Raw genomic sequence first — 12,322 nt, forward strand, 5'->3', positions numbered from 1 at the left:
TCTCTCCCTTTCTCTTTTTCAACAAATAAAAAAGCAATAAAAATATCTTAAAATGAGGATTAAAAAAAGTTACTATTTCCAAGTGCTATTTACAGATACTGTATATCAAAACCATAAAATAAAATAATTCTTTTCAAGTGTTCTTTACACTCGTGTGTAAACACACAAGTGTTTACAAGCATCAGCATAACTGGAAAATAAGTAGGCCCTTACCTAATCATAACATGTGATAATTTTAATTCCACATACACTATAAGAATAAACACATGAGTATATTATACACCTGCAATTTTTCTTTTTTTAGAAACCACTCAGACTGTGTTCTCTCCCTCTTACTCTTCTGAAGGAAGAGAAGACTGATCACCAATGGCTATTAGCAGTTCCAAGAGCAATACCAAAAGCCAGCCTCATGCTCAGGAGAGAACACTGCACCTTCTCCTTGTGATTTCAGGTGCTCTAGACATTCAGAGAAACCTCTCTAGTAACAAACTATAGAAATGATCCCTGGAAGTACAGTCTTTACATCTGCAATTTTTAAAATCGCTAGCTAGGAGAATGAGTATCCATTTTTAAAAAAGGATACAAGCTAAAAAATATCTATACTTTACTGTTTCTTTTATTACTGATTAACATTCATATATTTTATTATTTACTGAGACTCTAGAAAATAAATGATAATAACAAAAAGTTTAATGGAAATGTATGGGAAAATTAACTTTGAGAAAAACTACCTATTCTCCTTTCTGTAAATTAAAATTGTTATTTTAGTCTAGTTCACAAAACACCTGAGTTACAAGAAACTATAGCTAGAGTAAACTGAGGTAAGTAAATGAAACTCCAAATTTGGACGTTAACTAGCTGTGGTGGGAACTGAATCATAAGCAATAGAAGCAACATGGAATTTAGGCGATGAATATGTAAAGTTAGAGAAATGGTCTCCAAGCTTTAATAAGAAGGCAAAAAAAATTTAGGACTTCCAGCCCAAGACAGAGGTCTAGGGAGATACAGTTTGCCTCCTCAAGCATCTGAAAGAAGGACAACAACAAAGTTAAAAACAAAAAACAACAAGAACTGGCAGAAAATCGAACTGTATAGAAATCTGACAACCAAGGAGTTAAAGAAAAAATATTCATCCAGACAGGTAGGAGGGGGGAAGATGGGCAGCCAGGGTGGAGAGAATGCTAGTGAATGCAGCAGCTGGAGGACCAGGTGGCTGTGGTGTCAGCTGGCAGTCCCATATTTGCATGCAGATAAACCAGGAGGAACAACTGGAGAGCAAGACAGACTGCACAACCCAGGGTTCCAGCATGGAAAAAGAAAGCCTCAAAACCTCAGCTGTAAACACCTATGGGGGTTGCAGTGGTGGAAGAAAATCCCAGCCTCACAAGAGAATTTGTTGGAGAGACCCACAAGGTACTAGAACATACACAAACCCACATACCAGAAAATCAGCACCAGAAGGGTTCAATTTACTTGTGGGTAATAGGAGAAGTGACTGAAAGCAGGGTAAGAGACAAGCAAGCAACATTGTTCCCTCTGTGACCCCTCCTGCACACACAATGCAACAAAGCAGTGAAATGGGTTTCCCCACCCTGGTGAATACCTAATGCTCTGCCCCTTATAACATAACAGCTGTGTTGAGACAGAAAAATATGGCCCAAATGAAAGAACAGACTAAAAATCCCAAGAAAGAACTAAGCGACAAAGAGATAGTCCACCTATCAGATGCAGAGTTCAAAACAATGATAATCAGAATGCTCACAGAATTGGTTTAGTCTGCTTGCAAAATAGAGGAAGAAGTGAAGGTTATGCAATGTGCAATAAGGAATAATATACAGGGAACCAACAGTGAAGGGAAGGAAACTAGACTCAAGTCAATGGTTTGGACCAGAAGGAAGAAATAAACCTTTGACCAGAACAGAACGAAGAAACAAGAATTCAAAAATATGAGGAGAGGCTTAAAATCCTACAGGACAACTTTAAATGTTCCAACATCCAAATCATAGGGGTGCCAGAAGGAGAAGAACAAGAGCCAAGAAATTGAAAACTTATTTGAAAAAATAATGAAGGAGAATTTCCCCAATCTGGCAAAGAAAATAGACTTCCAAGAAGTCCATGAAGTTCAGAGAGTCCCAAAGAATTTGGACCCAAGGAAGCACATACCAAGGCACAGCATAATTACATTACCCAAGATGAAAGATAAGGAGAGAATCTTAAAAGCAGCAAGAGAAAAGGAGAAAATTCAAAGGAATTTGAACCCATTTCACTGCTTTGTTGGAACATTCAAAGGAATTTGAACTTTCAAAGGAATTGAAATTAGACAAAGGAATTTCCATAAGACTATCAGCTGACTTCTGAAAAGAAACTTTGCAGGCAAGAAGGGGCTTTTCATGACTTTCCAGAAGTCATGAAAGGTAAGGACCTACATCCAAGATTGTTCTATGCAGCAAAGCTTTCATTTAGAATGGAAGGGCAGATAAAGTGCTTCCCAAATAAAGTCAAGTTAAAGGAGCTCATCATCACCAAGCCCTTATTATATGAAATGTTAAAGGGACTTATGTAAGAAAAAGGAGATCTAAATTATGAATCGTAAAATTACAACAAACTCACAACTATCAACAACTGAAGTTTGAAAAACACAAGCTAAGCAAACTACTAGAACAGGAACAGAATCACAGAAACAAATATCGCATGGAGTGTTACAGCGGGGAGGGGGGAGGGGGAGAGTGGAGGACAAGATATAGGGATTAAGAAGCATAAATTATATGAACAAATAGATGAGTAAGGCTAAAAATATATAGGAAACGGAGAAACCAAAGAACTTAAATGTACGATCCATGGACATGAACTAAGGGGTGGGGAATGCTGGTGGGAGGGTGTACAGGGCAGAAGGGAAGAAAGGGAAGAAAAAAATGGGATAACTGTAGTAGTATAATCAATCAAATATAATTTAGAAAATCTAAATTCACCCCAAACTGTGTATATCTATTTATAAGTTAGTGTATTCCACAATACCTATACACTATGTAAACAATAAAAATAAATACATAGGCATTTCAAAGATGGGCTGAATATAAATTTGTTTTAGTATTCCCTTCTGTAAACTCATTAGATTATCTATGTATCTCTGTACTGCTTGCACCCCACTTTAAGGATCAGGAGTTTGAACAAGTAATATTTTGACTATTACTTCATTATGGCTGATTTTCTTAAATCACATAGCATTGCTGCTTACCACAGCTAATTCTGCAATGAGTTTGGATGGAGATCTTTTGCTGACTCATCTGAGTGCCCCAAACAGTGTCATTTGCACCTAAGCCTCATCCCGACTACACAGATTTCTTGCAATGGCCTATTTCATCGGTATATGACTGTTTATGTCTGAACCTCCACTGACGCTGTACATTTCTAGAAGTTTCCTTAGCACATGTATAAACCAGTGGATGAAAATAGATAAGAGTGAGGGAGATTGTTAACAAACTCTACAAAAGTTTTACCTCAGCTTGCACTCAGCAGGGAATTTTTAAAATTATTATTAGTAGTATTTTTAACTGTCACATGAAGATATGTTTATGAAATTGAGAGAGAGAGAGAAAGACAGAAATGTGAGGGAGAAATATTGATCCATTGCCTCCCACACACACCAGGACTGGGATAACCCACAACTCAGATATGTGCCCTGACTGGGAATCGAATCTGCAACGTTTTTTGGTGTACAGGACTACTCTCCAACCAACCTAGCAGCCTGGCCAGGGCAGGAATTTTTTTAATGTAACAGTTATAATAATGGCAGTTATAGTTATTTAGTTTTAGAATTTTTATTTTATTTTTTGTTTAGGTTCCAGTTCTTAAAAATGTAGAAATTCATTGTATCTCTATCATTTTCTCTTTATTCTTGAACATATTAGTCATAATTATTTTAAAGTCAATATCTGTTAACTGTACTATCTAGCTCATATATTGCTATTATTTTGGGGGCTTTTTCTTTCTCTCTTGGGTTTATCTTGATATGTCTAAGATTTTTTTAAATGGGTGCTCATGATTGTATATAAGAATTATAAAGGCTGTTCCAGATGACATTGTCGTCTACTAGAAAGGATTTACCTTTTCCTCTGGTAGGCTGTGTGGGGTGGTTAAAAATGAGTTTTCGTTTATAAAACTAGTGGCAGTCAAAATATGAGATTGTCTAAAATATTTAAAGACACATGGCCCAGGATACCAAAAAGAAACAAATGGGAAGGATGGTGCAAAAAACATTGTTCCTAAACAATTCTGGGAGCAGTTGGTAGTTGGAGAGGTCTTTTTTTTGTTTGTTTGTTTGTTTGTTTGTTTTGTAATCTCACGCCAACTGTATAGTTAACTGAATCCTTTATTTCCAGGCAGTTTTTTCATGTAAGTGTGGCAGAGAACCAAAAATTTCAAAAAGTGGAGACTTTATCTAGCTTACAGGTTATATTTCTAATGCATGTCAGAATTTTGGACTGAAACTTTCTCTCAGTTTAAGATACTATTATCTGGTAGCTAGAATGTAGAGGCTACAAGAGAAGGAGGGGGAGAAGACCTACAGCTACATATAACTCTTCATACCTATTGATATCAATTTCCCACCTCTCAAAAAAGAAGGCAATGGTTGCACAGGACCCATTTAGCTTTGGTCAGGTCACAGCTTCGGCCTAAACAATTGCATTAATATTTGGAAAATAAGAAACATTAGATAGAAACAAACTATGACCCTATAAATCTTCTGTTAGTCAATGTTTTAGTATATCTCCCTTTAGTTTTTTCATGCATAATGTTTACGCTGTTTTAATCATTCTCTATGTTCACTTTTGCAAACTGTTCTTATATATTATTATTGAAATAATTTCCATGATACTATATAGTCTTTTTTAAAATTATTGATGGTTGAGTACAGTTGTCTCCATTTTCCCGCCACCATTTTCCCCCACACTACCCACATATAACTCCCACCCTCAATCCAACCCCCCTTTGGCTTTGTCCATGGATCCTTTATACATGTTCCTTGACAAACCCTTTCCCTTCTTTCCCATGTCATTCCCTCTCCCCTCCCCTCTGGTTACTGTCAGTTTGTTGTTCATTTCAATGTCTCATTTCAATGTTACATTTTGCTTGCTTGTTTGTTTTGTTAATTAAGTTCCGCTTATAGGTGAGATCGTATGGTATTTGTCTTTCACTGCCTGGCTTACTTAACTTAGCATAATGCTTTCCAGTTCCACCTATGTTTTCAAGAAGGGTAGGAGCTCCTACTTTCTTTCCTCTGCATAATATTACACTGTGTAAATGTGCCACAGTTTATTGATCCATTCATTTACTGATGGGCACCTACGCTGCTTCCAACTCTTGGCTATTGTTAAGTGTGTTGCTATGAACATTGGGGTGCATAGGTTCTTTTGAATTAGTGTTATGGGATCCTTAGGATATTTCCCAGCAGTGGAATCACAAGGTCAAAAGGCAGTTCCATTTTTAGTTTCCTGAGGAAATTCCATACTGTTTTCCACAGAGGCTGCACCAGTTTGCATTCCCATCAACTGTGCACTATGGTTCACTTTTCTCCACAACCCCACCAGCACTTACTGTTTGTAGATTTGTTAATGATGTCCATTCTCACCAGTGTGAAGTGGTATCTCACTGTGGTTTTACCTTGCATCTCTCTGATGGCTAGTGATGTTGAACATTTTTTCATGTGTCTATGGGCCCTTTGTATGTCCTCCTTGGAGAAGTGTCTGTTCAAGTTTTTTGCTCAGTTTTTAATTGGATCGTTTGTCTTCCTGGTGTGGAGTCATGTGAGTTCTTTATAAATTTTGGTGAAGAAACCCTTGTCTAAGATATCATTGGCAAATATATTTTCCCATAGAGTTAGTTCCCTTTTCATTTTGCTGTTTTCTTTAGCGATGCAGAAGCTTTTTATTTTAAGTAAGTCCAATTTGTTTATTTCCTTTATATCCTGTGCTCTAGGGGACATATCAGTGAAAATATTGTTGTGTGGAATATCTGAGATTTTCCTGCCTATCTTCTCCTCTAGGACTTTTATAGTATCATTCCTTATATTTAAGTCTTTTTGTCCATCTTGAGTTTATTTTTGTCTATGGTTTAAGTTGGTGGTTGAGTTTCATTGTTTTGCATGTAGCTGTCCAGATCGCTTTACACCATTTGTTGAAGAGGGTATTTTTATTCCATTTTATGCTTCTGCCCCATTTGTCAAATATTAACTCACCATAGACTTGGGTTTATTTCTGAGTTCTCTATTCTGTTCCATTGATCTATGTGTCTGTTCTTTTTTACAATATTATTTTATTGTTGTTCAGTTACAGTTGTCTGCATTTTCCCCTCACTGCTCCCCCCACCACAGCCAAACCCCCTTCCCTGCCTTGCTTCCACCCTCCCCCTGGGTTTTGTCCATGAGTCCTTTATAGTAGTTCCTGAAAACCCTTTCCCCCATTATCCTCTCCCCTCTGGCTATTGATAGATTGTTCTTAATGTCAGTGTCTCTGATTATATTTTGCTTGCTTGTTTCTTTTGTTGATTAGGTTCCAGTTAAAGATGAGATCATATGGTATTTGTCCCTCACCATCTGGCTTATTTCACTTAGCATAATGCTCTCCAGTCCCATCCATGCTGCAAAGGGTAGGAGCTCCTTCTTTCTCTCTACTGCATAGAATTCCATTGTGTAAATGTACTATAGTTTTTTGATACACTCATTTACTATAGGCATTTAGGTTGCTTCCAACACTTGGCTATTGTAAATTGTGCTGCTATGAACACTGGGGTGCATAGGTTCTTTTGGATTGGTGTTTCAGGATTCTTAGGATATAATCCCAGCGGTGGAATTGCTGGGACAGAAGGCAGTTCCCTTTTTAGTTTTCTGAGGAAATTCCATATTGTTTTAGACAGTAGCTGCACCAGTCTGCATTCCCACCAACAGTGCACTAGGGTTCCCTTTTCTCCACACCCTCTCCAACATTTGTTTGTTGATTTATTTATAATGGTTGTTCTCAAGGGTGTGAAGTGGTATCTCACTGTGATTTTAACTTGCATCCTTGTGACAGCTAGTGATGCTGAGCATCTTTCCATAGGTCTTGGGCCCTCTGTATGTCCTCCTTTGAGAAGTGTCTGTTCGAGTCCTTTGCCCATTTTTTAATTGGGTTGCTTGTCTTCATAGAGTGGAGTTGTGTGAGTTCTTTCTATATTTTGGACATCAAACCCTTGTCTGAGGTATCACTGGCAAATATGTTTTCCCACATAGTTGGATCTTTTTTCATCGTAATGCTGTTTTCTTTAACCATGCAGAAGCTTTTCAATATGATATTGTTTATTCTTTCCTTTATGTCCCTTGCTTTAGGGGACATATCAGGGCAGATGTTGCTGCATGACATGTCTGAGATTTTTCTCCTGGTGTTTTCCTCTAGGACTTTTATGATGTCACAACTTATAGTTAAGTCTTTTATCCACCTTGAATTTATTTTTGTGTATGGTGTAAGTTGGTGCTCAAGTTTCATTTTTTTGTGTGCAGCTGTCCAGCTCTCCCAACACCATTTGTTGAAGAGACTATTTTTACTGTATTTTATCAAATATTAATTGACCATAGAGACTTGGGTTTATTTCTGGGCTCTCTTTTCTGTTTCATTGGTCTATGTGCCTGTTTTTATGCCAGTACCAGGCTCTTTTGATTACAGTGGCCTTGTAATACAGTTTGATATCAGGTATTATGATACCTTCTACTTTGTTCTTCTCTCTCAAAATTGCCGAGGCTATTCAGGGTGATTTATGGTTCCATATAAATTTCTGAAATGTTTGTTCTATATCTGTGACATATGTCATTGGTACTTTAATAAGGATTGTGAACAAGCTTTGGGGTCAGGAAGAGGAAATTGAGGCAGCGTTTGCTACCAGAGACAAGTTTTGTCTCCTTCAGCTCGCACTCCAGAGGTTTTCCCTCGCCCTTAGCCACAAGGGGTAGAGATACAATTCCTGGAACCAGGCAGAACAGTCTACAACATAGAAATTTATCTATATCACCTAGGTTTTCAAATTTCTTGGCATATGCTTTTTCATAGTAACTTCTTACAATCCTTTGTGTTTCTGTAGTGTCAATTGAGATTTATCTTCTTTCATTTCTGATTGTGTTTATTTGGGTCTTCTCTCCTTTTTTCTTGATAAGTCTGGTTAAAGGCTTGTTAATTTTATGTTTACAAAGAACCAGCTTCTGGATTTATTGATTCTTAGAATTGTACTTTTAGTCTTTATGTTTTTTAATTCTGCCTTGGTCTTGGTTATTTTCTTCCTCTTGCTTGCTCTGGGCTGTCTTTGTTGTTGTTCTTCAAATTCTTGTTGATGTAGGGTTAGGTTGTCTATCTGAAATGTCTCGATCTTTTTTAGGTAGGCCTGTGTTGCTATGAACTTCTCTCTCAGGACTGCCTTTGCTGTGTCTCATAAGTTTTGGATTGTTGTGGGTCCATTTTCACTTGTTTCCAGAAACTTCTTGATTTCTTCCTTGATCTCATTCTTAACACATCATTATTTAATAGTATGGTATTCAATCTCCATGAGTTGAAGTGGTTTGCAGTTTTTTCCTTGGGGTCGGTTTCTAGTTTTAGGCCTTTGTGGTCTGAGAAGACACTTTCTATGATTTCAATTTTTTTGAATTGGTTGAGGCTTGTTTTGTGGTCCTATCATGTGGTTTCTCTTTGAAGATGTTTTATGTACATTTGAAAAGAATGTGTATTTTGCTTCTTTGGCATAAAAGGTTCTACATATATTAGTTAAGTTCATTTCATCTAGAGCCTTGTTCAATGTCCCAATATCCTCATTGATATTTTGTTTAAAAGACTTACCCATTTTTGACAGTGGGGTATTAAAATCCCCTAGTATAAGTGTGTTTCTCTATATATCTTTCTTGAAGTCCTCCCAAAATTTTTTAATGTATTTGGTTGCTCCTATGTTGGGTGTATATATGTTTATAATGTTTATGTCTTCTTGATGGATCCTTCCCTTGAGTATTATGATGTGTCCTTCTGGGTCTCTTTTTATGGCCTTTGTTTTGAAGTGTATTTGTTAGATATAAGTAATACTACCCCAGCTTTTTATTCCTGTCCATTTGCATGGAATATTTTTTTCCAGCCCTTCACTTTCAGTCTGTATAGGTCTTTTGTTCTGAGGTGAGTCTCTTGTAGACAGCATATGTGTGGGTCATCATTTCTTATCTATTCAGCTATTTTATGTCTTTCGATTGGAGCATTTAATCCATTTACATTTAATGTTATTATTGATAGGTACTTATTCATTGCCATTTTACTCCCTTTGTATGTTTTTTCCTTTCTCTCTCAGTTTTCCTTCCTCTTCTTAAAGCAGTCTCTTTAGCATATCTTGCAATGCTGGTTTGGTGGAGGTATATTCTTGTAGCTTTCTTTTGTCCAGGAAACTCCTCATTTGGCCTTCCATTTTAATTGAGAGCCTTGATGGATAGAATAGTCTTGGTTGCAGGCCTTTGTTTTTCATCACTTGGAATATTTCTTGCCATTCTCTTCTGGCTTGTAATGTTTCTGTCAAGAAGTCAGCTGCTAGCCTTATTGGGGCTCCCTTGTATGTTAACTTCCTGTTTCTCCCTTGCTGCCTTTAGGATTCTCTCTTTGTCTTTAAATTTTGCCATTTTAATTATGATGTGTCTTTCAGTGGGCCTCTTTGGGTTCCTTTTATTGGGACCCTTTCAGCTTCCTGGACTTGTATAGCTTCTTCTCTCATAAAATTAGGGAAGTTTTTTATCATTACTTTTTCAAACTGGATTTCTATCCCTTGCTCATCCTCTTCTCCTTCTTGTGTTCCTATTATATGGATATTATTCCTTTTCATGTTGTCCTGCAGTTCCCTTAACCCCTCTTCATTCTTTTTCATTCTTTTTTCTTTTTCTTGCTCTTTTTGGGAGGTTTTTCCTACTTTGTCCTATAGCTCACTGCTTCTATCCTTTGCTTCATTGAGCCTGCTTTTGATTGCTTCTACTGTGTTCTTTAATTCAGAAACTGTATTTATTCTTCATTTCTTCTTAGTCCGTATTGATTGTTTCTATGTCCTTTTTTATGCTGATATAGTTTGTAGTAAGTTCCTTGTAATTCCCTTGTAGGTTTTGGTACTTTGCACTGAGTTCATTGAACTTCCTTATAACCATTGTTTTGAACTCAATATCTGATAGCTGACTAGTGTATATTTCATTTAGCATTCTTTCTGATGCTTTTTCCTTTCCTTTAGGTTGGGGGTGGTTTCTTTGTCTTCCCATCATTTGTGGGACCATTCTTGTTTGCTTCTGTTTCTTAAATTGATCTGTTTTTACTCGTGAATTTGTGGTATGAAATTCTATGGTGAGAGGCGTGTGAGATACCTTGATCATCTGAACTTGATGTTCTTGGGATGTCTTTTATGGCTTATATGCTGTTTTTTATGGTTGTAATTGGGTTTTGATTATTGTTGGGTCATTCTTTTATGGGTCCTTCCCTGCGGCTGGTTGACTGAGGGTCACTTCACCCATCACATCTTGTGTGCTGGTGCTGCCTGAACAAAACCACAGGGCCCAAGAAACAAACCCACACCCGCTTATGTAATGGCCCCACACAATTCAACTCTCAATAGCAAATGAACCAGTAGTAATAAGGGTGTAATGGGATTAAGACTATTATAAGAAAAGAGTGGATATGATGTGACCTACTGAAAGAGAAATGATTTTGAGAGAGTAGAGGGAGGAGCACTAATAAGAGTTGGGAGTTGGAGCAATGGAAAGAGAGAACGTAAAGTTTACCTCATGAATAAAGAAAGGGAATGAAGAGTGTGGAATGGAGTATGAGAAGGGAAGCATATAGTATTAGATTTAAACAGAAATTAAAATAGTATATAATAAAATTAAATGAGAGAAAGAAAATGGAAGGAAAAATATTAAATAATTAATAAAAATATAGGAGCCATATTGGAGAGAAAGATCCACCACAGTGCTATCAACAACAAATAAGCTAAAATTAATATAAGTGGTATGGGAATAAGAAGAAAAAAAAACAAAGAAAAGTCTAAGAGATATTTAGAGGAATGGGAAGTGATTTTGTAATAATAGAGGGAGAGGGAATACCAAGAGTGAGGAACAAAAACCAGACTAAGTGAGGGGAAAAATTAAAATTTGGGACGTAAAGGAAAAGGAAAAAAGAGAATAAAGAAAAATAAAGAGCAGGATGAATGAGAAATAGAAGAAACACAAAAACAAAAAAGAAAAAAAACAGGCTGAGATGGCAGAATTAAAATTTGAGTCAAGAAAAAAAAAGAGTAGGAGAGGGGGTCCAGTAAAATTTGTTATTTGAAATAACAAAATTACAGAATTAGTGAAGCTCTAGAAATAACCTTGAAAAAACAATGCAACAACAACTACCCTACCCTCAACCATCCTGAAAAGTTTGTTATAGGTATAGAGAGAACTCAAGTATTTCAAGAAATGGGCAAAAGGATGTGAAATGACCCTCTATAAGAGAATTCATTTTGAGTGTGTGGATGGGGGAGAAATAGTAAGAGTGTGGAATGGAAACAAGTTGCAGCTAGAGAGAAAACCAAATTTGGAATGAGAATATTTCAAGGAAAAAGGAAGGTTAAATGGGCTAAGAGAAGGGAGGGGCAAAATATGTGAATTGAAATACATTATAGTACCAAATCTAGTGACTTATATACAAACTCACTGGGCAAGAAATGAATGTTAAAAAACTATGCAGGAAAGAAAATATTGCAAATCATGAAGACCACAATGGCTTTTATCTTGGTAGCCTCTTGTATTTATCACTGTTTTTTCTTTCTGGACCTGCCTCTGGTGATGCCAGATGTTGACCCCATCTGACCTTGGGCAGCCTGTTCAATATACTTCCAGTGATCTGCTGTCACTAGCTGTCTCCTTCAATTGTTAATCTGGTCACTCTGCACTTAGCAATCAGGTTTAAGCACAGTAGGATGAGGCTGAATCCCTCTTGGAGTGGAGACTATTGTTTACCCTCAGACTGTTCCTGTTCTGAGGGGAGTGGTCTGTCTGAGCCTGATGGATGCTGCTATGGCATTTGGCTCAGCACCAGATTCTGGCATCTACTTCCTCACCTCTCTCCTCAAAGGCCCCATCCCTAGTCTCTCCTCAAGTCTCTCTAGTCCACTCTGCCCTGCCTTTACCAGTGATCTACAGTCTCTGGCTATCTCCTTGAGTTGTTCATATGGTCACTAGGACTCAGCAGTTAGGCTTAAGCACCAAAGGGCCAGAGAAGAGACCCTCCTGGGGTTGGGGATATTGTTTCCCCTC

The 12,322-nt window shown here is 37.3% G+C and overlaps 1 non-coding gene across 1 annotated transcript; it reads right to left on the minus strand.

Moving 5' to 3' along the window:
* Nucleotides 1–306: 306 nt before the first annotated feature.
* Nucleotides 307–520, minus strand: LOC118999590 (small nucleolar RNA U3). The gene has a single exon (XR_005069145.1). It is a non-coding gene; the product is annotated as a small nucleolar RNA U3 (small nucleolar RNA).
* Between the last annotated feature and the right edge of the window lie 11,802 nt (nucleotides 521–12,322).

The sequence above is a fragment of the Sturnira hondurensis genome, unplaced genomic scaffold (genome assembly GCF_014824575.4).
Source record: "Sturnira hondurensis isolate 20B ecotype Veracruz unplaced genomic scaffold, ASM1482457v3 Scaffold0014953, whole genome shotgun sequence".
Taxonomy (NCBI): domain Eukaryota; kingdom Metazoa; phylum Chordata; class Mammalia; order Chiroptera; family Phyllostomidae; genus Sturnira; species Sturnira hondurensis.